At 33.8% G+C, this 25,901-nt stretch overlaps 1 long non-coding RNA gene across 1 annotated transcript; it reads right to left on the bottom strand.

Moving 5' to 3' along the window:
• Positions 1-264: 264 nt before the first annotated feature.
• Positions 265-3,121, bottom strand: LOC148783805 (uncharacterized). Its single transcript, XR_016053242.1, has 2 exons — positions 2,954-3,121; positions 265-678 (listed from the first exon to the last, which is right to left on the bottom strand). It is a non-coding gene; the product is annotated as an uncharacterized LOC148783805 (long non-coding RNA).
• Positions 3,122-25,901: the final 22,780 nt, after the last annotated feature.

Genomic DNA, 25,901 nt, shown 5'->3' with positions numbered 1-25,901 from the left:
GATGAGACTTCCAAGGATATAGCATGCATGGGTAATTTAAAAGTTATGAATTGCTATATACTAAGCTTTTTATTTATTGTTCTTTGATATGTTGAAGAGAAACATCATTAGTACCCTAAGCCTTTTGTAGAGAACTGTGACATAGATGCCCTCGGATGCATCACACCATGATTAACCAAAGTGCCTAGATGTGCAACAACGATAAAGTAACCTTTTCTGATTAAAGCATTTAGAATTGATAGATCCGTATATGTTCAATAAGCATTTAAAAAAAGGGGCATTTTCTTTTTCAAAAAAAGAAGAAAAAAACAAGAACGAAAAAAGAAGGCATTTCTCTTGTGTTTTTTAATGGCTTATCTGAACTGATGGCGTGCTTTTCTTACTCCAAACTTGAGCTACATACATTGGTCTTCTAAACGAATTTTATCTGCTAGATTCATTCCGCCTCAATAATTCCAACCAAAGTTTCCCTGCTCATTCTATATTTCCTCCCTTGCTCCTGATCTTGCTTCATGAGCCTCTCGGGATGGATCAACTATGCATAGATAGCCGCCGCCTCCTCAAGCTACGCCTTCAGTGGTCAGAGAGGGCGAGCGGCTACTCCCTCAAGTAGCCAAGCGCCGCCCGCGGCCCCCGCATGCAATCCATTTCCTCAAGTGACAGGCATTTAGCAATTCACTATGTCATGTTAGAGCAAAATAACTTTGATCATTTGGATGTCTGAAACATAACAAGGTGCTTTCAAAATTTTTCTCAAGAATAAACATTTTAATTTCTTGTAGTGTTGTTTTTTTTTTTAATGTGTACATGTTTGTATTGTTCATATTACTTGTTCCTTCATTGGAGTACCTATGCACATTGTTTATTATGTTATGCTTATTTTCTATGTTGTTGTCAAGGTTGTATAATGTATTAGTTTTGGACAACCGACCTTTCTCTCTCTCTATATATATATATAGAAAAGGTTTATATAAGGTTGCAATCTTAAAATGTAGAATTATAGATGTACCTCAAAAATCCATCGAAAAATGTTGTTTTAATGTTGAAAAACCCTCTAATTGATCATCTCAACATCGCGATGTATGAATATGAAAGAAAAAAGGTTTTGAGTCCCAGAAACAGTGCATCTTGCAACACATTATCTGGATCGTCCAATTTCAAGATTTTCATATGTTTATAGATCTACTTGATTTTACCTATTTTTGGAGTTTAAAATTTTATAATTAGATATGAAAATAGATTTTGAGATAATCCTACGAATATTTTATACTAAAATTGCACATTATGATAGAATTTGGAGGTGCACCTTATTTGGATTGTTTAAGGTTGCAACCTCATGGAAACCACACACACACACACACACACACACACACACACACACACACACACACACACACATATATATATATATATATATATATATATATATCTAAAGAGACAACAAAACGGCTATGGGAAAAAATGAACAGTATTTTCGTTCATAGGCTCGGTGCCGTCCGATTTTTTTGGACGGCGTGGATTAAATACTGTCACGGATATAGGATGTCAGTGACAAGATTTTTTTTTCACGCAAATTTGGCGCAAAAAATATATAGGGACCCACGGCCCCTGTAGATCCGTGTCGGTTTTTAGGCAAAACCGTCACGGATATGGCATGTTTGTGACGAGGGCGAAACACTGTTGCAATTCGTCTATAGGGGTTTTTAATACTTTTCCTATATATAAAAACTATACGGGGACCGCCAAGCCGTAGGTCCGTGGCATTTTTTAGGAAAAACTGTTACGGATATATAGAAAAAGTCCTAAAAATGTACATAAGCGAATTCTATAATGTTTCGCCCCCATCACAAACATGCTATATCCGTGACGGTTTTGTCTAAAATCCACGGACCTACGGGGGCCGTGGCGGTCCTCGTATATTTATATTTTTTGCGTCAAATTTGCGTGAAAAAAATCCCGTCACAGACATGCTATATCCGTGACGGACTACCATGGAAATGCTACGTCCGTGACGGTCTTTAATCCACGCCGTCTGACAAGTCTATGGGCTAAAATACTGTTCATTTTCGCTCATAGGCGTTACGCCCATGTGCGTACCGCTACAGTAAATACCAACGGCCCAGATCGAATCTGGGCTTATCTGACAGTCACGGTTGTCCAAGAGCATTTGAATTTTAATTTTTTTTCTACAAATCAAAATGATTTGAAATTTGGAACCTGTGTACATCTTAGTGAGACGCACCTAATAAAAATATAAAAACAATAATTCGTGAAAAAAAATTGACCAAAATACCTCTAAAACTTTTCAGGGGTATTTTGGTCAATTTAATTCATGTAAAATATTTTTTTGATATTTTTCATAGATTCGCCTATTTTTGATGAATACACACTCTAAATTCAGATCATTTCAATTTGTAGAAAAAAATAAAAAATAAAATACTATTGGATATCCGTGATCATCAGATCGACATTTACTGTAGCGGTATACGAATCGGTGTACCATAGCATCTTCCATATATATATATATATATATATATATATATATATATATATATATATATATATATATATATACACTTTTATAAACAGATTAAACTATCATTCTAATATATCCATAATAAATTAAAATGGCTAGAATAATAAATATTGAAAATGGTGCAATATCTACTAAAATCCAAGTAGTATAAGTATTCTGATAAAACTTTATACTAAAAATTGCTTTTAGTTGCATTAGTATAACAATTTATTTTATTCATAACAAAATTTAATCATAAACAGACTTTATTCAAACTTTAATCACAAACAAACTGTATACAACAGGCTGTTTACATTATACAGACTGCAAACAAAGACTAACAAACTGTAGACTGTATTCATAACAATTAACGGACTGTATACATAATCAAACTGTAAAACAGACTTACAGATTACTCATAAAGGAAAAAGATCTTACAACTTACGGATGCAATAGCTGTAGAAAGCTTTCCACTCAAACGGACAATAACTAGGTAGACTGTCTTGATTACAAGCACACATTTACACTCTAAGAAATAGAAAGAAGGAAGATAGAGAGAAGGAAGGAAGATAGGCTCTAAGATTCTGAGCTTCTGATTTCAAGCCTGTTTCTTCATGGAATGCTTCGATCTTTTTTATAGAAATGGATTTCAATTTTTTCTTCTTATCAATTTGTTGTTTTTTGCAGGTGTCTTCTGATCTTCACAAGTGGTCGGTAGGTGATCTGGAATCTTCCAGATGGATGAAGATGAGGGAGATAGAATCTGACAGTGGCAAACAGTGAAATGACATCTTTTGTTCTTTCTCGATAGTGGAGGAGGAATCTGTCGTCGGCTTGTCTCTTAGTGGCTGATGGAGGAATCTTTTTACTGTAGCTATGTCGGTGATTTGTCGTTTATTGATGCTGGAGGGGACAACTGTATCTTTATGAATCTTTTTGTTGGTGCTGTCATGGATTGCTGATATTGACTAGAGATGCTTCCGGAATTGCTTATTGGTTTGGACCGGGTCGGGCTAAGCTTAATATAGGGTCTGCTTTTGAGAACAACCATGAGCTGATTAATCTTGTATTTCTTGAACTTCTTCAATAGTGAGGTTTCCTTCTTCTTCTGTTGCTTGACTCTCTGCTAATTCTGCTTCTTCTTCGAATATTTTTAATAACTGTTTTTCCAATTCATCCTTTTTAGCTTTTGGGTTTTTCTTTCTCATCATTCTAATATAATCAGAAAATTTATTTGGGTCATCATAAGAATATGATCCTAAATTTGTAGGTATTAGTTTCATCTTTATTTGGGTAGGTTCAAGATTGTGGTATACAAATATGTCCTACCATTTGATTGAAATTTGTTTCCCAATGCATGGAATATATTCATAATTATTGTATATATTTTCTGATATTGAAAAATTCCATTTTAGTATCCAAGGAATTTGATAAAGAGCCATAAAATATAGATGGTAATTTATATTAGGATCTTCACCATTGTATTCAATAAATCTTGCTTGGGATACTTGCAGCGATTCAACTAATATTTGGGATCCTGATCCCCATATTGAGATCCAGTTTTGGAACCAATTTGGAAAAGGTTCATTAACTGGCATTTTGAATTGTATAAACCAAGTATGGGAGTTATAAGGATTTTGGAGGCACAAAACCTTATGTCATGCATCAACATATTCTGAATGTCTGTAATATTTATTTGGGAAGTCTAGAGATTTCAATAGTTTTGACTTGGATGGGTTTGCATCCCATTCATTGAAGAATAATATTTTCCAAATCTGTAATTTTGAATATTGTACTATTTTTGTATTCTTCTGATAATAATGAGTAATTGAGACTGAACTGGTTTCAAGAAGAATGGCGTCATACCATTCTCTGGTCTTAATCCCATTGGACGGATTAAGATTATTTAATAAGTACATGGCTGCAACTGTATTAGGGTTGTCCATCAGATGTCTATCTTCGATTATAGAATCAACAATAAAGATAGTGTCTTCATACTGAGATTTACCAGTAGAAGATTTTCTATTTGGAATTGGTGATTGCAAAAACATTGGGGTTTGATTTGGAGAAGATTGCTAACTAGAGTATTCAGGGTAAAGGTTTATTGGAATATTTGGGTTGCTGGGTGAATAAGGTGCAATTCTTACTATGGGTGATTCTGAAGAGGCTGGAATTATATCCATTGGTAATTTGCCTTTGCCTTTCTGGCTAACCATATTCTTATTCTTATTAAAAAATATTAAAGCTAAAGATTGGTCTTGTGGGTCAAACTAATCGGTTCTGCTCCCCTTGCAAAAATTTGTGCGTTAGAAAATCAGGAAGATGATTTGCAGTACCTTTGAGATGTTCAATATGAAAATCAAAGGAAGAAATGATAGCTTGCCAGTGAGCAAAGACATGCTTAGAGATTAAATTTTGCACATCCTTTAGTAAAATATCTTTAGCTGCCTTACAGTCAGTTCGTATGAGAAACTGGGTATTAAGAACATCACTTTGAAATTTAGTCACACAATGTACTATAACTAATATTTCTTTTTTAACAGTGGAATAATTCTTTTGAGTGGGATTCTATGATTTAGAAGTAAGGCGAACTGGCTATTCAATATTTCCTTTTTGTTGTTTTAATAGTCCTCCTAGTCCTAATTCAGATGCACCACATTCTATAATTTTATGTGCATTTGGGTCTGGTAAAGCTAAATATGGTAATTCTTTTGCTTTAAGTTTTAATTTTTTAACAATTAATGTATGTTCTTCTGTCCACTTAGGACGGTTTTTTCTTACTCTGTCATATAATAGTTTTTCTTCTATAGCAAGATTTTCATAAAAATCAAATATATAATTTAGACATCCTAAGAATCTTTGTAATTCTTTTTTATCTAATATTATATCAGGAAATTTATCAGCAAATTGAATTGCTCTATCGATAGGTATAATTGTTCCTTGATAAATATTGTGTCTTAAGAATCTTATTTTCGTTTGAAATAGACTTATCTTTTTTGCAGAGACAACTAATCCTGCATGTTTTACAGCATTAATAAAGACATTTATATGTTTAATATGTTGAGGTATATTTTTTGAAAAGATTAAAACATCATCTATGCAAACAATCATAAAATTTAAATAAGGATTAAAGACATCATTCATTATTTTCTGAAATTCTGATGGGGCATTTTTTAGCCCAAATGGCATAACATTCCACTCAAATTGCCCAAAAGGTACATTAAATGCAGTTTTATATCTATCTTCTTCTTTTATTTGAATTTATCAATATCCTGATTTTAGATCAAATTTTGAAAAATACAAGCATTTATTAATATTTCTAATAAGTCCTTTTTATTAGGTATAGGATATCTTATCCATTGAAGTGCTTTATTTAATGCTTTATAGTTTATTACTAATCTTGGGACTCATCTTTCTTTTTCTGCATTCTTATTGATATAAAATGCAGCACAGCTCCAAGGAGATGCACTTTTTCTAATTAGGCCTTTGTGAAGTAGTTCATCTATTTCTTTTTTACAAAATTCTAATAATTTGGCATTCATTTGTATTGGCCTTGCTTTAGTAGGTATTTTATTTTCAGTAAAATCAGGTTCATACGGCAAGCTAACCATATGCTTCTTTCTTTCCCAAAAAGCATTTCGTAACTCACTTCTTTTTTTCTTGAGTTTCAGGAAGAGATAAATCTTTTTCAACTTGTTTATATTCTATTTCTGTTTTGAGATAACATAGAAATTTCTCTTTATTTTCTATATGCTGTTTTACATTGTTAATTTCTTTAATTTTTGGTTTATCTATAAATTCAAATTTAATTTTATGGCCATCTATTGTTGTTTCTATACTAGTAGTATCTATAGCTAAAGGATAAAGGAAGCTTAAAAAGGGTGTTCCTAATATTACAGCCTGACTCAAACCTTTTACCATAATAAAAGGTGGTGCTATACAATTACCATTATTACAAACAACTGTATCAGATAATTTATATTTAATTATTAATCTGCTTCCATCTGTAGTATTCAGTGCTTGTTTTGTTTTATCAAAATATTTAGTGGGGACAAGACCTTCATTGATACAATTTAAATCAGCTCCAGAATCTATTAATGCTAAAGATTGAAAACTATAATCATTTTTTACTATAACTCTTATTAAAGTAAACCACTTTTGTGTAATGATTCTATTTATTAGATTCAAACTGTTTTCAGTAATAATTTAAGAGGATTCAGGGGTTTCTGCTATAGATTTATTATGAATATCTACTAGTTGATTGAATTCTAATTCCTCTGCGTCAGATATTTCTCCTGATACTTCGTTGTGAAGTTCTAATATTTTAATTCTATTTTTTAATTGTTGTACTACTTCTTTGACCTCATTTACTTCTCTTTTTAGATCAGATATTGTAGGTTCTTTATTAATAATATCCATTTTATTTATCCGTTTGATGATTTCTGAAAAGCTATATTCATCTGCTGGTTTTATTAATGGTGGTGATTTATTTTTTTAATTTAGCTATTTTTAAATATTGAGTTATTACATCTCATTTTTCATTAGGGTCTGCAATTTTCTCTATTATATCTAATATGAAGTTTTCTTCATTGGTTAGAGTATTGCAAGAACATTCTTCCATTTTTTTCATTGTCTGATTGATTTTCAGAACTACTCCATATTATATTTTCATCTTCAATATGGCCTAATAATGAGTTATTATCACTATCATTTGTATCCTCAGTAAGACTACTATCTGAATTATAAAGTTGTATTATATGATAAATTTTATTTCTAATAGTTTCATCTAATATTATAGCATCTATTTTTCTTTTTATTTTACAATTACCTTTATAATGGCCAACTTTTCTACATTTATAACATATAGGTAATTTCTTTTTTCTTTTTTTGGTTTTAGGGGAAATTTTTTTAATAAATTTCTCTCGCTTACTTTTCTTAGGTATTTTTCTGTCTCTTTTCTCTATTTTATGTTTTTCTTTTTATGTGGTTTATTATGGGATATATCCATACTATAGCCAAATTGTTCGCAAAATTCACCTAATTCTTTTTTACCAATCATTCTCTATTTATCGAATTGTCTTTTTAGTTTTAGATCAGTACATAAGGCTAGTCCTTCTGCACATATTTCTACAGATTTATTCTTGAGTCTATTTTTAACTTTTTCAGCAAAAAGATAAGGTAAACCAGCTATAAATTTTTCCTTCCAGTGATCTAGCTGGCTATCTTATCTAGTTAATAATGTTGAAAAGAAAATATCCTTATACCATTTATAATGAGATAAAGTGGGGCATCTTAAATTGGAGAGTAAATTTCAGATCTAGCTTCTAATAAAGTTGTACTTCCTACAAAATGCAGAGTAATAGTATATATGAGAGTATTGACTGTATCACTTTCACTGTATAATATATCTTGATTTTATTCATTTTTAACAGTCCATTGTCGAGTATTAGATAAGATATTATTTTTAGTGGCTTCGGGTAAGTGGAAATCCCACTATCCTCGAAGCCAACCAGTGAATTCACAAATAATGGCTTTGGCTACTTCTTGGTCATGATTTCCTGTCATTTTGCATGCTGATGCATACATCGTCATATGTTTCATAGTGTCCAATATTTGATGTTCAGATAGACCATCTATGTTCCAGTTTACTATTGTTCTTCCAGAATAGGAAGTAGTATGTGATATTAAATCTTCTTCAAATTAGATATCTACTGGGGTTGGTTTGGTATGACACATTCTTGCCTGGGCTACAGGCCTCCATATTGTTCCATAAGATATTCTATTTATGTTTTGTGTATCTTGATTATTTTCGGTAAAAGCTATTTCCATATTATCCATATTATCCTCTATTACTGGTTCTTCTTGGAGAGTTAAAGCTTCTGGTTCTTTAATTATAATTCTTTTACCTTTTTTATCTTTTTCTTTATCTTTAATATCTAAATGAGATAGCTTGGATATCAATTCATTTATAAGATCTTTATTGTCTTCCTTGGTATTAAATCTTTATTTATTTATTTCAGGAGCTGGTTTAAACATGATTGCTTTTTTCTGTATTTCTATTTTTTCATGAGCTCTCAGCATATTTTCAATTTCAACTGATTGTCTTCCTAATGATTGCATATATAAATTTGTATAGTTATTTTGTTCTATAATATGAGGTAATAGTTCTACCCTTTGGGTATATTCATTAGTCATTTTATAAGGGGTTGCTCTTGTTTCTGAGACTATTTTAGTATCAGAATCTTTTTCTATTTTGGAAGTTCCTTTTATAATAATATTTTTTTTCTGGAGGATGTATTGAAGCAATATTACCTTCTCCTACTAGGTTATATGTATGATATTGCTTTTCTAAAGTATGTATGTCAAAATTAGGAATTTCAACTTCTTTTTCAATAAGAATATCTTTAAGCCATACAAAAAATCCTATATTTTGTTTTTCCTTCTTTAAAGTATTTATTATATTTAATATGGAACAAATCTATTAGTCTTTTTTGAAATGTTTTTAAATACCATTCTCTTATTTGTGCATTTTCATCTGATAAATAATCATTTTTTAAATAGTCTAAGTCTATTTTCTTTTTCTCTTGCAAGGTTAAAATTTGAAAATTTATTTCCGTATCAGAAAGTTTTGGTTGCTACTAGCAGGTTTATATTGGGGTTTATATTTAGGCATTTGTTTATTACTCCTAGTTCTGGTTAATCCTTGAATAATTAGTTCATGAATTGTCGAAGTAGAATGTCTAGCAGATTCTATATGTCTCTTAATTGGTTTTGGTTCTAGATCATCTTTACTTTTTTCATTATCCTTAAATTTGATTTCTATGTCTCCGTCTAGATGTTCAATTATTTGATTAGGATTATTATTAATAAGAGCTTTATATTGTTGGTTTTCATTATAAATTGACCATGTTTCTGATAAGTTAATCTGGGACCAATCTATTGATTTTGGTACTAAAGGTAAAACAATATTTTTTCAAACAAATATTGAAAAATATGAGACCCTCCCACACCTATGTGCGTAGGACCCCAAAGGAGCACCATTAAATTTGGTACACATATCTAAAAACGTGATCACATGTGTGTGAGACTTGATTTTTCTAGAGATCTGTGCCAAATTTAACGGTGATCCTTTGGGGTCCTACACATATGGGTGTTGGAGGATCTCACAAAGTCATTTCCATTTATATATATGGAAAAAATCCTTGTCAACCCACTAAATGATGGAATAGTGTAAGCCCAAAGGTCTAGATTTAATCTGAACCGATCTGATGATCACAATTGTATTTTGTATTTGAATTTTAATCTTGTTTCTACGAATCTAAATTACGAAGTTTAGAGTGTTCACTCTTCTCATCAAGACACACCTAATAAAAATATCAAAAACTTATTTGTAAAAAATAAATGGACCTAAATATCCTAGTAACTTTCAGGGGTATTTTAGTCAACTTATTGTTTATAAATTACTTTTTAAATATATTTATTAGGCTTGCCTATTTTTCAAGAATAGACGTTTAAAATTTCAAATGAATTAGATTTGAAAAAATAAATAAAATTCAAATACAAAATACAATCATGACCATTGGATCGACCCAAATTCAATTTGAGCTGTTGGGCATTTACTATAGCTGTCAGCTAGTAGGCTGACCTCAGACTCTCCAACACACATACATATATATAGATTAGGTTCGTAGATGATACTACTGAAGTAAGGTGCACCTCTAAAATTTAGTGGATTTTTATCATTATAAAATTTTAAATTTTAAAAATAATCTAAAAATTCTTGAAGATCTTGAAAATAGACGGCCAAATAACTTATTACAAAATAAGTTATTTTTAGGACTTGAGATTTGTTTTTTCATTTCTATACATCTTGAGGTTAAGATGATCGATTGGAGGGTTCTAATAACACACACACTATCTCAAAAGTGGTCTTTAAAACCCTAGAACCACCCATAATAGGTAAAAAAGACCGTACTCAAATGCAAATGACCATGAAACCCACTAAAAAATATTAGGTATTATGTACAATGATACCATTTACCTTTAATACAAGGAGGTTACAATTACTAATATCCATCCGATGTGAAATTTGAAAGCTTAGGTGTCTCACAAAGTTCGAAAAATTTTATTTTGAAGTTTAAGCTTAGGCGGTGAAATAAATATAGGCATCTCATTTCACATCCAATGATCAAGATTAATTGCGACCACTTTATACCAAAGATAAATGTTCTCATTGTATATTTTTCCAAAATATCAAGACACCTCAAATAAGAGGGGCAAAATATGTTGTTTTATCGTGTAAAAAAGAATGTTTATTTTTATTTAAAAAAATAAAATTCTCGGGAATGATAGGCCAATCGATTCAATCGGTCCATCTGGGTTCAATAGCCATTCCGGTCCAACGTGTGGGACTAGATAGAAATGGCCACATGTCCGTTGGTTTTCAGTCTAGAATTGCTGATTATATCTGTCCTAAGTAACATAGATTACCTAAATGCTCATTCTCTTTAGTGATATGACTAGTAGATTGGTAATGAGTCAACCATCAAAAATAAAAAAAAATTTTGGTAGGCTACATGGCTGGGAGAATACCCCCTTAAGTTAGTGTATCCAGACCTTTATCTCAAGGCTACCCGAAAAAGAGCTATGGTGGCTGATCATATCTCACTAATTGATGGTATGCTAGAAAATTGACAATAAAAAGAAGGAAGGTTGAGAGAAAAATACCTTCTCTCGAAGGTCTGTAGGGAAATCCACCCCCAAAACAATCACTTTTAAGAGACCAATTTTTATTCAATTCATAGACTGATTTACAATGAAAGGAGATGTCCTTTTAAATAGATTAAAATAAGATAACTAATAAAAAACTTCTCTCTACACCTATCCCTATGTCTCTCTCTCATATTCATGAGCTTCCAAACAGCCACGTTTTCCCTCTCATATTTTACTAAAAAAACGCCTCCTAAGTTGGTTATTGTTAATAAAGATAAATTTTCTTCTGAATTTACCTTTATTCTAATTATATCCCTCAAACTAACCCAATCGATACAAGATAAACAGAATATAAACTCTAAAGTCACCTTGCTAATTATCCCTGCGCACTTCCTAAACAAAAGAATAATTAAAATAATCCTAATAAATAACCCTAATTTCTTCTTATTACGTCATTACCCTTTCTTTCCCTCTTGGGTTCTGCGACCCTTCTTTGACCCAATGACGAAGGGGCATGACTGCATCATTTCCCCCCAGTTGAAAAGAACTCTACTCCAGCAAGTTGGCTTCAATATATATGCGATATAAGTCTGGATCCATTCTTTTGAACTCTGGCTCAAAAATCCACGTGCTATCAAAGTATGGTCTGCTTTTCCATTTGACTCGAAATTGGCGATAGGAACCCTTTCGAGTTTGAAAGCTTTCAGTCTTCAAAACTTGCTCAATTTCATCCGCTTTCTTCCTTGGTAATTCCTTCATCATACCAATTACATCTTCTGCGACTTCTAGAGGGTCTCCATGAAACTCAAATATTTCAGCAACATTAAATATCGGGGAGATGTCCAATGCCTTTGGTAATTCTACCTTATATGCATTATTCCCATATTGCTTCAAGATACGGCAATGACCCACTTTATTGGACTTGAGTTTATCATAAGTTCCCAACAGAAACTTTTCTTTTCGCAAATACACCATTACTAAGTCACCCTCCTTGAAAATCTTCTCTCTTCTATGCTCATTTGAGGCTTTTTGATACTTTGCATTGCTCTCCTCAATTTTCTTTTTGATTTGGGCTTGCAAATCTCGAATATGCTCAACAAAAACATTGGCATCATCACTTATCTTGCCTGACATGGGTAATGGCACTAGGTCCAACACATGATTAGGCGTCCGCCCATTAACAATATCAAATGGTGATTTTCCTGTAGATCGATTTATTGAACTGTTGTAAGCAAACTCAGCCTGAGGCAAAGCGAGGTCCCCCTAAGATGTGTTATCATCAACAATACTCCTCAAGAGGTTACCAAGGCTCTTGTTCACTACTTCGGTCTGCCCATCTGTTTGAGGATGATAGGCATTAGAAAATTGAAGTTTCATTTTTATGCGCTTCTATAAAGTGCACAAAAAATGACTTAAAATTTTGTATCCCGATCAAATGTAATAGACTTAGGAATACCATGTAGCCTTACAATATCTTTGAAAAAGAGATTCGCGATATGTGTAGCATTCATAGTTCTTCTACAAGGAATAAAATGTGCCATTTTGGAAAATCGATCAACAACGACAAAAATAAAGTCCATACCTGGTGTGGTATGTAGAAGTCTAAGTACAACATCCATAAAAATATCAACCCATGGGGCATCTGGAACAGGAAAAAGAGTATAAAGACCTGTATTTTGTGTGTGACCTTTAGATACTTGGTAAGTTCGACATCGGGTCACAAATCGATCAACATCTCATCACATACGTGGCCAAAAATATTTTTCTCCAACCATAGCCATAGTTTTGTCCTTCCCAAAGTGTCCACCCAATCCCCCACCATGAAGCTCCATGATTATCTTCTCCCTTAGGGAGCAATCAGGTATACATAATCGCACACCTTTAAATAAACAACCATCATGCACGAGATACTCACCCATAGGGTCTCGTCCATCAACACACATTTCAAGGACCTTGTTGAAAATTGGATCAACTTTATGTTGATCTTTTATCACTTCAAACCCCAACACTTCCATAGACAAAGTTCTAAGCAACACTACCCTTCTACTTAAAGCATCAGCTGCCTTATTTGGGTTCCTGCCATGTGCTTTAATAGGAAGGTGTATTCCTGAAGGAAGGCCATCCACTTAGCATGTTGCGCATTCAATTTTTTCTGGGAACTCAAATATCGTGCTTCATGATCTGAGCATAGAACAAACTTTCTATGAATCAGGTAGTGCCTCTAGTAGCGTAAGGCTTGCACCTTTGCATAAAACTCGAGTAGCGTAAGGCTTGCACCATTGCATAAAACTCGAGGTCATAAACCAAATACTTCTTATGTGTATCATTTAATTTCTTACTAAAGAAGGGCAATGGTTGTCCCTCTTGACTTAGAACTGCCCCTATGCCAACATTTGATGCATCAGTTTCAATCTCAAACACCTTAGAAAAATGTGGTAAGGCAAGTACTGATGCTTGCATCATCTTTTGTTTAATTAGAGTGATGCTCTTTTTAGCAACGGGACTCCAAGAAAACTTTCCAGCCCTCATACAATCAGTCACTGGTGCTATTATAGTGCTGAAATTTTTGATAAATCGAGATAAAAGGTAGCTAGGCCAAGAACGCACATCTGTGAGTGACTTTGGCACCGGCCACTCAGCTATGGCTTTCACTTTGTCTTGATCCACCTTAATTCCTCAAATGAAACAACATACCTCAGAAATACGACATTGTTTGTCATAAATGAGCATTTTTTTAAATTCACAATAAGTGATTCATTCCTTAACACATCAAAAACTTGTTCTAAGTGATTAAGATGATCATGTGGGTTAGCGCTAAAAACCAAGATATCATCAAAATAAACCACAACAAATTTGCTAATAAAAGGATGTAGTACATCAATCATTAGGCGCATGAATGTACTTGCTGCATTAGAAAGGACGAATGGCATCACAAGCCACTCATATAGTCCATCTCGAGTTTTGAATGCTGTTTTTTATTCATCACTAGGACGAATCTGAATTTGATGGTACCCACTCCTTAAATGAATCTTTGAGAAAACCTTGGCTCCATTAAGCATATCTAACATATCGTCGAGCCTAAGTATGAGAAATCAGTACTTGATTGTGATTTTGTTAATTGCTCGATTGTCCATTCTCATCCTCCATGACCCATCTTTTTTTTGAGTCAGTAATATAGAGACGACACATGGTGACATGCTGTCTCCAAGCAATCCCTTCTTAAGCAAAGCAACAACTTGTCTGTGTAACTCCTCATGTTCCATGAGGCTCATTCGATAATGGGCCAAATTTGGTAGGCTAGATCCAAGCCCCAAGTCAATGTGATGTTGAATATTTCTCATTGGAGGAAGATCATCAGGTAATTCTTCAAGCATCAAATCTTTATACTTATCAAGTAGAGGTTCAAGAGACCTAAGAATTGCAGTCGGTGCAGAATTTTCTTTTACAACCAATACATAAATCACATCCATATCCTTGCTGTCCTCTTTAATTTTTGAACATTAAGCAACTTTGAACATCCTCTTTAGTAGATTTGGGTGTAGGAAGTTGCTTCATAGGGTGGAGTATTATATTAATACCATCATTAACAAAAGAATAAGTGTTTGACCTAGTTTTATGCACCATATCATGATCATAAAGCCATGGTCTACCAAGTAATATATGACATGCATCCATAGGTGCTACATCACACCACAATTTTTTTTTATAATTAGCACCAATGGAAAAAGAGATTAAACGAGGAGTAAGAACTGGTACCTCACCTCCTTTCTTGATCCACTGTATGTGATATGGGCATGGGTGCTTACGTTCCTTTAATTGAAGTTTAGCCACCATCTCTTTAGACACAATGTTTTCACTACTCTTACCATCAATTAGTATTGTGCATAACTTGCCTCCTGATGTGCAAATTATTCGAAAAGTATTATATTGCAGCCACTTCTCATCCTCGTTAGGTATTGGGGTTGATAACATAGTTCGCTGGACAACTAAGACTTCACCCTCTTCATCTCCATAGAAATCCTCAACTTCACCTTTGAAAGGCCCTACCCCTTCATAAGACTGGCTCGTCCCAATATCACCTTGCCCTTTATAGGTGTATCCGTCATCAACTTCTTCTTCATAATTTTCTTTAGCCAAATTAACTTTGAAAATGGTTAATGTAAGGGGCAATTGAATGCCATACGTTCAGGCTGTTGGCACTTGAAACACACTATTTGTGTATTATCACGAAGTTGTTTTGGTGTTCCCAACCCTCTCCCAACACCACCTCTCCCCATATTAAGGTTTGACCTAGTTGGGAAATTCTGAGAGGTTTAGTTTCCACGCCCTATAGGTGATCTTCTAAAGGTTAAAACTTGCTGCCCCTATATTGAAGTAGAGCCTCTTGTCACTGAGCTATTTCTCCCAAAGCCCAGATTGACTATTGAGGGCCAAAGTATAGGCATAAGACATCTTCTATACATCTTTGAAGGTCAATTCGTTCTGAATGCCTTGATTTAGCCCATTCAAGAAGCAAATTATTTTTTGATCTTCATACTCTTGTAAATTTGCCCTAGATGTAAAAATATAGAACTCTTCAGTATAGTCACTTACCGACTTTTCACCTTGCTTGAGGGTTTGACACCTTTGGTACAAAGTTCGAGCATAATTTACTGGTAAAAATTTTCGGTGCATCTTCGTCTTTATCTTTTCCCACAAATTAATCTTTTCCTTGCCTTGTCAAAGATAATTCTGTGGCAAATCATCCCACCAAACCAATGCATGGGCAGAAAATTTTATGGCTACTAATTTTACTTTTTTGTGATCTGCAATATCTTTGTACTCAAACACTTTCTCTACTTTACTTTGCCAATCAAGAAAATCATCTACATTCAATCGACCATGGAACTCTGGAATATCAATTTTTATTCCAAGTTCTCTTTCTCTTTCCAACAACCAAAGAATTCATTAATTGAATTCGTTATTAGCCGGGGCCACCCGATGTTGGTTAGGAACAAGATGTATACTTCTTTCATCGCTGTTGCCTTGAGTTCCAATGCCAGTCTCCGGATTCCTTCCATCCTGAAGCTGAGTGAATATTTGCACAAGCTCATCAACTTTCGCAACTACAGGGATGAATTGGTTTACTCTCTCTGCTAGGGCTTGAACTAATCCAGTCAATACCTTTAAACCATCGAGGGGTGTTTCATGTGAAGCCATAGGAACCCGCTCTGATACCAATTGTTGCAAGGAGAGAATAAAACCAGAAAATTGACAATAAAAAGAAAGAAGGTTGAAAAAAAAATACCTTCTCTCCAAGGTCTGTAAGGGAATCCACCCCAAAAACAATATCTTTCAAGAAACCAATTTTTATTCAATTCATAAACTGATTTACAATGAAATGAGATGTCTCTTTAAATAGACTAAAATAAGATAACTAATAAAAAACTTCTCTCTACACCTATTCCTATTTTCTCTCTCTCATATTCATGAGCTTCTAGATAGCCACGTTTTCCCTCTCATGTTTTACCCAAACCTCCCAAGTTGGTTATTATTGATAACGATAAACTTTCTTCTAAATTTATCCTTATCCTAATTATATCCATCAAACAAACCCAATCAATACAACATAAGCACAATATAAACTCTAAAGTCGTACTGCTAATAAATGACCCTAATAATTTCTTCTGTTACGTCATTGCCATTTCTTTCCATATTGGGTTCTGCGACCCATCTTTGGCCTAGTCACGAAGGGGCATGGCTGCATCAGTTCAATAGCCATTCCGGTCCAATGTGTGGGACTAGATAGAAATGGCCACATGTCCATTGGTTTTTTAGTTTGGAATTGTCAATTATATCTGTCTTAAGTAACATAGGTTACCTAAATGCTCATTCTCTTTAGTAATATGACTAGTAGATTGGTAATGAGTCAACCATAAAAAATAAAAAGAAATTTTGATAGGCTACATGGCTGGGAGAATACCTCCTTAAATTGGTGTATCGAGACCTTTATCTCAAGGCTACCCGAAAAAGAGCTATGGTGGCCGATCTTATCTCACTAATTGATGGTATGCTAGTCTGGAACATCACCCTAACAACCAAAAGAGTTAATAGTTTGGTTGAAAGTCAGTTTGGGGCACTGATGAATAACCTCTATTCTTTTTGTTTCTATCCTTGGAAACAAGATAGATTAGTTTGGAGCCTTGATACTAGGGGTTACTTTTCTACTTATCTTTACAAGGAGATTTGGAGTGATAGACATTTTGAAGATAAAAGGTATTTTGCGAAATTCTGGAGATGCAATGCTCCGGCTCGTGTTAGATCATTCCTTTGGATTTTGGCTTACAAAAGACTTTTGACGATTGATCAACTCAGATGTAGAGGGATGATTTAACGAATGTATGCCTTTTTTGTAAAGAGGACGAAGAGAATATTGACCATGTTTTCCTAAGATGCCCCTTTACTGTTATGTTTTGAGCTTGGCTTTTCAGTTTGAGTGGTTGGAATGGGCTGTGGTCCCAAGATGCCCTCTCGTTAATGCATTAGATTTGGAATGCCTCTTTCTCTTCATTGGGTTGCATCTTTAGAGAATTATGGTTGCAGCTTTTTGTGGAATATATGAAAAGAATGCAACTTCAGAACCTTTGAGGGCATCTCGAGAGATGTCGACTATCTGAAGATTGTTATTTAACACTCGGCTGTCTCCTGGGCCTATGTTGTCCTCCCTCTCTCTCGATTGTGCCTAATCTATCTCTTTCACTCATTTCTGTGCTATCACCAAGCTTAAGAAGTGCCTCCTGTCCCCTAGATGCATCTGGGTCAAACCTCCAGTTGGGTGGTTTAGGTTGAACTTCGATGGCATCGTTCGAGGAAACCGCTCGGGTGGAGGGGCATTACTGCGGGATTATCAAGGATATATTCTTTGGTTCCTATTAGAAAGATTCCATTTATGTGAGGTCAATGAAGCAAAGTTGCTTGCACTTAAGATGGGGGTGCTTCGTCTTGACACTTTGTTTGCCAAGATCATTATTGAAGCTAATTCAGCTAATGTTATTAGTTGGTGTCGACAACCTGCTCTTATTCCTTAGAAGCTTAGTGGTGCCATGGATGAAATTTTGTGGCCATTGAGGGATCGGGAAATCTCTTTCAGTCTTATTTGCAGATGTGCAAACTCGGAGGCTGACTCTTTAGCTGCCTTTGCCTCAGCTCCATAGCGGCCTTCTTCTTCTTCTTCTGGGCCTTCCTTGTTGTTTTTTTCTTTTTTCTTCTTTGTATCTTGCCACTTCATTATCTTAATGAATATCACCCTTTCTCAAAAAAATAAAAATAAAAAAAAACTCAATAGGACAATTTTAAACATGTGGAAAAGAAAAATGAATTATATTTCAATTCAAAGCAAAATCGACTAAATGGGTAGAAGATGATAAATTAGCCGAAACTTATTGCATATTTTTATACATCCAAGTGGTAACATTACTGTAAAAGATGATAAATTAGCCGAAACTTATTGCATATTTTTATTTTGACAAATTTAATTAGGGTGGTTGAAATTATGAAACATCCAAGTGGTATCATTTACTTGTCAACTTTTGCCCCAAAAGGAAAGGACAGTCGGTGTTTGAAAACTCTCCGAATCGAACTCGCCGGATTTGGCATGGCCACCGCATTAGGCTTCGTCACAAGCCGGCAGCAAATCACACTGACAGGCGATACCACATTTGTCTTTTACGGCGCATTTGAGAGCCCCTTCATCCCGTAACACAACCGTACAAAAAGTACCCGGCCTTAATTTTTAAACCACTTTACATGGAATTGATAGAGAAACCGACGCCGCTTTTTTCTCATTACAGTGCTTTAGTTTGATGTTTGAACTTTCAAACTTCCACACCTGAGTTTGAGCGCACAATCCATTCATTTTAAGCAAAATGCCTATTAAAAAATAAAGGCTCATTTTATAATTCACTACAAATTGCAATTCAAGCATTAGAAAGCTTTAACATTGATGGTTTTGGTTTGAAAATTATGATTGTAAAAAAGATAAGAATTTCAAGATCTAAAAAAAAATTATTGTAATAAATTTTATTTAAATCAAATATTTTCTCCTAAAAATAAGTATTTATCGATTTATAAGATTTGTACCATTTTTTAAGTTTCGAATTTCATTATCGGGGTTGAAAATTGATTTTAGAGTCATTGTAAAGATTTTGGTGCCGAAAATGATTTTTAGAAACAATGGACTAGAGAGCCGGCCTTAATATGCATTAGGCTACAGTGGTTTAGGGAGAGAAATAATGGACTTTATTAAGTTCATGAATGAACCAGCGCTAATTTCTTTGTCTTGTCTCCTCGTTAGCCGGCCTTAATAAAGTCCACTATTAAAATTAAAACTTAAGTTTTTTTTTGTTATAAAAAATAACCCTCTTATTAGATATTAGGCATTAGGCCATTGGTTAATAGGGATTAGAAAGGAAAAAATAGTACTAGCTCATACGATATTAGAAATTTTTTTTTTCTTAATACTAATTTATTGACCATTAAAAAAATTACCAGTTTATTGGATATTTTAAGACAATAAAAATAACACTAGCTCAAACCACTTTGGTGGCCATTTTTTCATCTATTTAATCCATTAATTATTGTAGTCTATGCATGATTATATACTTCATCCATGATAATTCTATGATTTTTCTTTTGTCTGATGTAAAGTTAATGGTTACCATAAGTTCATACAGAGAAAGAACATAACAATATTCGCATGTTGATGAAAAAGATGAAAGTTAATAACGTAGTACTCCCATTTCTTATTGGATTCCTAAAAAACAACATTTATTATGAATTTTAATAATTTTTTTGGATTTTTTTTAAGGCTTAATCCGACTGATTCGGCAGATTCCGAATTTAGATCGCCGATTCACAGATCCGGATGGGTTTTTGAGGTGCTCGATCCTGGGTACCGATCTGTTTTTAAACCATTGTATCAAAGTTTTTAAAAACGGATCGGTAACCCAAATTGGCCTCCCCAAATACCGTATTGGATCGGTGGATCGGCACGTCGGATCAGAGAATCGGTAAGTTCGGCCCAAAAAATTCCAAAAATCTCTAAAAATAATGTTTTTTTATTTTTTTATTTTTTTTTAAAAGGTGTATATTATGTAGTTTCATTATTTACAAAAATATGTGAATATTGAGATTTTTTTTTGTTTGGATGTCTGTATAATTATTAATATATTATATTGTAATATTGTATCAAACTAATTTAAAAATATTTCTATATTATAAAATTAAAAAAATAATATCATGTAGAAAGTGAAATTAGTATCACATCGAATATTTATTAATTTTCTTTACTCGTCCAAAATTATCGCACCTTAACTAACTATAATATCTAGTCATTGAAATTGAAATTATTGGTCTATATTTTATAATTATTTTATGATACAAATAAGAATAAATCTAAAATTTGTCTTATCATATCATATAATTTAAATATCTACTTTATAATTATAACAAAAAATAATATATTATATAATTTATAATATAAATAAAGTAATAGATAAAAAATAAGATTTGGTTATCAATATTATTAATATAGTTATTAATTATAATATTATAATAACATGATTAAAAAAACCAAGGGTATGACCGTTACAAATAAATAAATCTAATGCATAACATAAATTTGTAATCATATTTTAATAAAATTAGGAAAATAAATAAAATAAATTCATACATACAATGTGGGATAATTAATAAAGCAACTTGAAAATATATTTAAAGTGGTATGGGCCAGTGTTATCCTTTTTCTCTTAAAATATATCATAAACTAGCTTTTTATTTTATTTTAATAATTTGTTTTATGGCTCAATTTGCTTAAACTATCGCTACTATATATCTCTCTTTGCGTGCATTGTTTTAGGGTTCAAAGTGCTTAATGTTTAAGCCTTAAATTATTGTGATTTATTTTGATGGGTAATTTTTTAAACTCTTTTCTTTTTTGCGCATGAAGCAGGAAGTGGGATAATTGTCCCACATCGACCAGGAGCATCAAGTTTTATAAAAAGCTTAAGGGCTATAGCTTTAATTGCTCTTGGCTGAGTGGGACATAAGCTTAGGGTGCAATTGGGGCCAATTATTGCTTGTGGGGCTCAAACCGACCGGTTCAAAGGTGGATTGTCCTGATAGCGATATATTACGAGATGCGGAATGGTCAAAATAATTTTCGATCCAAATCAATCAATTCCTATTTTCGAATTAGATCGCCGAATATTTAAACACTGGTTCTTGTGAAATGAGAGAACGAATACGTAATGGAGTATGTTGATGCACATGAATTTTGGGCATCCACATGAATATTGGGCACTCTTAACTTCCAGAAGTCGTAGCTTCTTGCTTGTGCATCAGAATTACTACGATTACCCCTATGGCAGCTTAAGCCCTAAGAATTATCTTTTTTTCCATTATTTATTTTCTTTTTACAGTGTAGAAAAAGTTCGAGCTATAATTGATGGATAGGATAGGGTTTGGTCTCTAAATCGCTTATGATGTAAGGGTGATGTCAACTTTGAGGTTCCATGTTTTAAGATTTCCTATTTTAAGTGGACGTGACCATGGAGTTGGGACTTGTAAGATCTCCCTTTCAATTTCGATCAATACAAGGGGTTGTTTGTTTCCTTTTTTTTGGTATTTTGATTTGCATCATGAGCATTGTTACTTATAGTGGAGCAATTAACGCACCTATAATGATTAAGATTAAAAAGAGATAATTAGCTATTTGTCTTCTAATGATATGATAGTAAACCTTTTAATTAAAAATTTAACCTAAGATACATTAAGCATGATGAAACTTGGATACGTATAAATTATACCCTATGCACTTTGATTCTACAAAGGATCAATTCTTGTAAATAGAAAAAGATCTTCTTGTAGACCATACCTCAATGGGTAAATTGATATTTGGTCCGGCACTTGGGATATATATGGCAATACCTGTAGGTAAAAAGCCTCTTTATGAGCAAAAACCTATGGTAAAAGAGTGATAATACATCCACCTTTTGGCGAAGTGGGTGATGTAGAAATATAACCATAAAGGCCTCATGATCACTATTACTTTCTTTTCTTGTTTATATATTTAATAAGTTTATTTAATTTCTAAGTAGCTCCTTTCTCTATTTAAATGTATTGACCATTTCTCTGGAATATAACATTTGTCTTTCCTTTTTCCCCACATCTCCATATTAATCTTGATGTTTAATTTTAAGAGAGAGAAGAGAGAGTTATGGAGAGATGAGCCTTAATTCTAGATCTTAAACAAGGACAACTAAAAAGATTAACTACGGGATGCACAACCCGTCTCGATGGTCATCGAGGAAAGGACAACTAAAAAGATTAACTACGGGATGCACAACCCGCCTCAATGGTCATCAAGGAAAGGGTATACGGACCAGCGGATGCAAGTGTAAAGGTGTTTGTTGTAGGCTGGGCTCCGGCATTGCTAGGGTTGGCTTGAGCTCGGCCAGGACCCTAGAGGGCAACCCCAGGCCTACAATGATCAGGACAGGGCCAAAATGGCCCTTATCCTAGCCATAATTCTACTCTTGGGTTAGGAGGCCCAACCTAGCCCTATCAATAGGGTTGGGTAGCGTCGATCATGGACGAACTAGTAGATATCAATTTTGTTATCTTATGAATTTATAAAAAGGACAAGTTGGAAAGGGGTAGGTCCAAAAAGACTTAGTTAGAAGTAAAATTACAAAAGATACGGGGACTTATAGCTTATGAACCTTGACAGAACAGAATGGTAGCCAACTCCATTTCGTTGGAAAAAGCTTTGACGATGATGAATTCATTAAAAACAAAAACAAAAAACATCAGATTATAGCCCAAGACCAGCCCGAACATTGAACTTAGATTTTAGGCCAAGCCCAGGCTGCCCAGCCAGTGCCACCCCAATGCAAGTGCTTCCGTGCCTAATCGTTGTTATTTGTTTGTTTTAATTGTGTCTATGGATTCTCGTGAATTCTTGTGGAGAACTTCAGTTGATGTCGTAGTTTCTACTCACTAGTTGTGATTTTTGGCCTGCGCTTTTCTTACAATTGGGGCTGCTTCTCGCTGCATAGCCAGCCGAGCGCCTGAACCATTTTCAACAACTCAAGCTTGTCGTGGTGGTCCAAGTGTCAAAGATATCGTGCTCCCGAGGAGCAGACATCCATTTACAACCTCGAACAAAACTCAAATCTAGGAGGATTTCTAAGACCCCAATTGTCAGGGATGTAACCTCTTCAAGCCATGTGCTATATTATAGTTAAAATAAAAGGAAAATATCCATTTATCTTTTATTTTTAACTTCTATATCTTATGAAACCCAATAATTGAAAATATTACTTGTAAGTACAAGGTCTCCATCTTTTCTATCTTCCAACCCCCTAAACTTTTTGACCATGTATTATTGATTTCAACAACTTATAAAATGACTCCCTTCCCTCAAAACTTAACCTCCATTTAACCCGACCAGACTGTTTCTCTCTCTAGACTATCCATGTTCAGGAGCTCAGACTCTCTCTCTCTTCGCCCTCCTCTGTCTTTTTGAAAGAGTGTTTGGAAGCTTAATTCAATACTTTCTCTCTCTAGACTATCCTGAGGAGGTAGCTTTCTCTCTCTAGAGTTCTTCCTCTCTCTTTCTACAACCCATTTCTTTCCCGCTCAATAATGGTAGTAGTCAGGAGACTCTACCAAATTTAGAGAAGCTGGAGACTCTCTCTAAACTTCGCCAACATTAGCGGCTCTGTGACTTCACTGCTGGTTTCTTCTTGCATGAAGTCTCTCACGGAGCTTGATCTCGCCATAAATGGATTTTCTGGCGAGGTCCTGGCAATCTCCTTTCTCAGCTCCTGTGAAAACCTCAAGGCTGAAGGTATGGAAGAGAGAGAGAAAGGGAATGAATCAAAAAACACAGACCAGAGGAGAGAGAGAGACAAAATATAATGGAAGACTACAGAAGACAGAGGGCCATAAAAATAGGGGATATGGAGATATTTTTCCATAAAAAAATCTTAGAGAAACAATAGCCTATCCATGAAAATAACAATAGGAAGACTTGCTTCATCTCCAAAACTAGGGGCTTCGCGTCCTGCAATCTTTTTCTCTCTCTCTCTTCAATAAATCTATCAAAATGCACCTCTCCAAATCACAGTCTCTCTCTCTAACTTCCGTCTCCCTCTCTCTCTCAAATCAAGTCTCTCCATGTGTCTCTCTCTAAACTCAATCACTCGCTCAGGAATTCTTGTTCTTTAGCTTTGCAGGCTTCTGGTTTGGTTCCTGGCTCAACAAAAAAAAACCCCAATGGATAAAAAAACTGAAATTTTGGGTAAAAATGATCGTACCCTACTTTTTGTCAAGAAAATGGCATCTGATAATTACTCCAAATCTGATTTTTTAGAGGGTCATTACTCTGCAATCCATGCAGTTACAGTATATAAGTTTGAGGATTTACAGAAAGCTACCAATGATTTTAGCTCAGATTATAGAATTAAGGGATCGGTTTATAAGGCCACTATAAAAAGGGTTATGGCTGCTATAAAGAGCATGAGTGAGGATGCTTCATCTGAAATCAACATATTAGAGACGATAAATCACTGAAACAACATATTGGAGACGATAAATCACTCGAACATTGTAAGATTGTTTGGATTCAGTGTACATCAAGGGAATACATACTTGGTTTAAAGAGAGAGAGAGTTTGGGTTTTAGAGAGAGAAATGAAATTTTGCGAGAGAGATGGTGATGCCAGAGATAGATGGAATTTTAGAGAGAAGTAGAATTTAGATAGTGTCATTTTAATGTTTGTTTGGGTAAAAAATATATAGTCAAAAGAATCCAAGAAGTTGTAAGATAGAAAAGATTGAGACATTTTGCTTACGAGTAATATTTTCAATTATTGGATCTCATGATATATGGAAGTTAAAAATAAAAGACAAGGGGATATTTTCCCTAAAATAAATAAATCGAAATTACTTGAAAAAAAAAAATGCCTTAAAACTGAATAGAAACTATCCAATGTTTAAAGGGTGCGGTTTGTATAGAGCCTAGGCTCTAAACAATCACAAATTAGAACCTACCATTAAATAGTATCGAGAAATGTGATTTTAATATTGAAAATCTTTGTAATAGCCTTAAAATATATTTTTATATTTATTTATAAAGTTTAAAGCTTCAAATATAGTATAGATCGACAGATCTATGAAAACTTGAAAATCTTGAAAACCGACGGTCAAAAAACATATTGTAAAATACACTACTTTCAAAACTTGAAATCCATTTATTTTTCATATCCATGCATCTTGATGTCGAGATGATCGATTTAAAGATATTTGGGCATCAAAACAACCTCTTCTGGTGAAATTTTTGAGGTAGGCTCATATTTGATTGTTTAAAACCTCGACTCTATATAAACTTTTCCCATGTTTAAAAGGTGATATGTAAGTGTTAGAAAAATTTCAAATTTTTTCTTTTGAATGTAACCACCGATTTTCAAATAGTTCCCAAAATTTCAAATACAAAAACTCCCTAATCTTGTCTTCTGCTGGAGGGAGTAAATGTACAATATGCTCCCGCAAGAGGATAGCACCCAAACTAATAAAGATAAAATTTTTTGAAAATCATGGATAAATTATGAGCATGCTATAATATATACATCTTA

This window comes from Amborella trichopoda, chromosome 1 (genome assembly GCF_054954075.1).
Source record: "Amborella trichopoda isolate Santa Cruz 75 chromosome 1, AtrichopodaSantaCruz75HAP2 v2.0, whole genome shotgun sequence".
NCBI classification, from domain to species: domain Eukaryota; kingdom Viridiplantae; phylum Streptophyta; class Magnoliopsida; order Amborellales; family Amborellaceae; genus Amborella; species Amborella trichopoda.
Note: the sequence above shows the minus strand (reverse complement) of the source record. Positions and strands in the feature narration are given on the sequence as shown.